The sequence below is a fragment of the Ranitomeya variabilis genome, chromosome 2 (assembly GCF_051348905.1).
Source record: "Ranitomeya variabilis isolate aRanVar5 chromosome 2, aRanVar5.hap1, whole genome shotgun sequence".
Lineage (NCBI taxonomy): Eukaryota > Metazoa > Chordata > Amphibia > Anura > Dendrobatidae > Ranitomeya > Ranitomeya variabilis.
In genome coordinates, this window is record NC_135233.1 from 398,948,664 (window position 1) to 398,951,325 (window position 2,662).

At 47.6% G+C, this 2,662-nt stretch overlaps 1 long non-coding RNA gene across 1 annotated transcript; it reads right to left on the reverse strand.

Annotated features, from left to right (window-relative positions):
* Nucleotides 1-441: 441 nt before the first annotated feature.
* Nucleotides 442-2,396, reverse strand: LOC143806281 (uncharacterized). The gene is made up of 5 exons (XR_013221427.1): nt 2,378-2,396; nt 1,305-1,367; nt 1,124-1,222; nt 751-943; nt 442-592 (listed from the first exon to the last, which is right to left on the reverse strand). It is a non-coding gene; the product is annotated as an uncharacterized LOC143806281 (long non-coding RNA).
* Between the last annotated feature and the right edge of the window lie 266 nt (nt 2,397-2,662).

The following is a 2,662-nucleotide window of genomic DNA, read 5'->3' on the forward strand; positions in this document are numbered from 1 at the left end:
CTGGATAAGTGTATTCATATGGTTTATGGCACTATCCAGTCGGTCACCCATCGCCTTGAGTCCATCATGTGTGACCGAGCTCAAGTGCAAAAACTCAGGCATGAGTGACCTGTCCGATGCCCTCTGCCGCTGTCGGGAAGAGCCCAAAAAAAAGAGGCAGAGGACTGGGACAGGGGAACACCTGATGGACCAGCTTCCTGGTCTCCAGTCTGTGTGGCAGGCCCACTTGCTGCAGCGCTGCTGGATGGCTGGGACGGGTCCGTGGCTGTTTGATGAAGGACAGCTCCAGAACCAGGGTCCATGTGCTGTGAAAAAAGAAGAAAATAAATACATTAATACAAAACATTTACAATAGTAAAGCGCCAACTCTTGTGGAATAGAAAAATACAGATTAGGCAATCCAACACAACCCATTACACCACAAAAAATACTTACGTTCTCTGGGCAAGGACCGGTCTCAAAAATGCAAGGATGTGGTGATATTTGTATTTGCGGATCCTTGCTCCAGAACCACTAGGAAACCGACTCTCTTGACGCAGGTCCTTGTTGAAGCGGTCCTTCATCGAATGCCAACGTGTTTTGACTTTGAGCACTGTTGAAAAATATAAATAATGGTTAGACAATGCACTTTTGACCGTGATCACACAACTGTGTGTGATGAGAGAAACTCCTGAGAGTTTCTCTCATCACACACAGTTGTGTGATCCCGGCCAAGGTCACTGCTGCATCACACCGCATTGCATTACTTACAAAATGCATTTCGGACCCGAGTCGGGGCGTTGTCCCAGCCATCCCACATCGCTTTGGCCACCTCATTCCATAGCCGCCGGATCGCCACATTGTCCGAGTGCTGGGGAACCCGGGTGTTCCACAATGGGACTCACTCATGGACCAGGGAGATTAGGAGGTCATTTTCAATGAGGTCCTCATCCCGTTCTGGAACCTAAATAATAAATAAAGACATTATTGTTGGAGACATTAACATAAGGAAAAGAAAGAAAACAACAGAGACAGAAAACTGGCAAGAATATTGAAAGTCAAGAAAAAAAGGAGGCAAGGTGAAAAAGGTAAAGAAAGATAAAAGTAAAGAAATGAACATTCAAGAACTGTAAAGTCAGGATACCATAAACAGTCAGCCAGGTATATGTACACGCTGCCGCCTTGCCACCCAACCGTGACCCCGCTGCTTCTGCTCAGCCTCTGCCGCAGTAGAAGAAGTGCTCTAAAACAAGGAAAAAAACTAATTTGACACATGTGTAGATGTGACAGTGAATACTTACCAATCTGAGGAGGTGAGTACTCACTTCACTGACATGCCGGCTTGTGCAGGCCCAGGCCGTTGCTCCTCCTCAGACGAAGATGACACTCTGATGCATGCATGCAGAAAGAAATGGCAGAAATTAGGACATATAGAGACAGAAAATAGAAAATACAGACATTGGCTAGGATATACTCACATTGTTCAGAGGCTTGTTTCCTCCAAGGTGCTTTCCTCTGTCTGCTCTGCTTATCAGTCTGCTGTATAGTGCCCTGCCAATGCCGACTCCCTCCTTTTATCAGTTTGTATGTGGGGGGTGGCTAATCAGTGTCTAGACATGCTTTCCTGTGGTGCAACGCATGCGTTCACATAGACCGTAATGCGTTTTTTTGCCGCTTTCCTTCCGCTAACAACTGCATAGGTTTCTAGGCGGCCATTTGACGCCTCTAAAATTACTACAATGTAGCGTTTACTGCACCAAACTGCAGATGACGAAATGACGCATGTGTCGTCAAACGCGGCAAAACGCAACCGATCGCAGACACCTGCGTCCGTAATGTTAAAGATAGGAATACACGACGAATGCGGAAAATTGCCGCTGCTGAAACAACCGTAAATGTGAAAAAAGTAACTTTTCTGAAGTAGAAGATAAGAACTAGTTTGTTAACCTGACCCCAGCCTGAGGACAGAAATGAGGATGTCAGTACAGCGTTGCAGAACAGCTTAGCAGCAAAATGCATCAGGGTAATAAATCGCATATTAATCTTATGTTGCAATTTGTAATTTTTCAGAAACTTAAAACACAACAGCTAAAAAAGTTACAAGCACTGTCCTTTTTATGTACCGACAAATGTGTGCTCCATATAGAAACACCTACCAGGCAGCGCTTTCCTGAACATACTGTAGATGCAATTTGGGTCCTGAAAACCTACATGCAGGGGTGGGATTCAACCTTGCTTTATATCACTGGTAACAGACGCTCCCACAGCCAGGCACAAGTGGGAAAGACACACAGGAGCCCAGGTCGCCACAGCCGTCACACAGTGCTCCCACAGCCTCAGTCTGTCACACACTTCCCCCTTCCCGCACCCCTCTGAAAGCGAATCAGCTGAGCATTACCTGTACTGCATACTATGGAACATCAGCGCTGATCTGACTGGCATGTGATGTCATGGCGTAATGACGTCACACGCTCTGCCGCTGCTTGCATTGAGTCGGGCCATCCAGGGAACCCCATACTGTTGGTACTTAGGGCAATCAGTGTCCCTGGAGACTAGCGGCAGGCAGGTGTGCAGGAGCGGCCGAGGGCATGTGGCGGTCCCCGGTAATAATTGTCACCTACACCTCCCGGGTCAGCGCGCATCACGTGGCCGGCACACAGAAGTTGGTTTGGGCTGGGTGAGG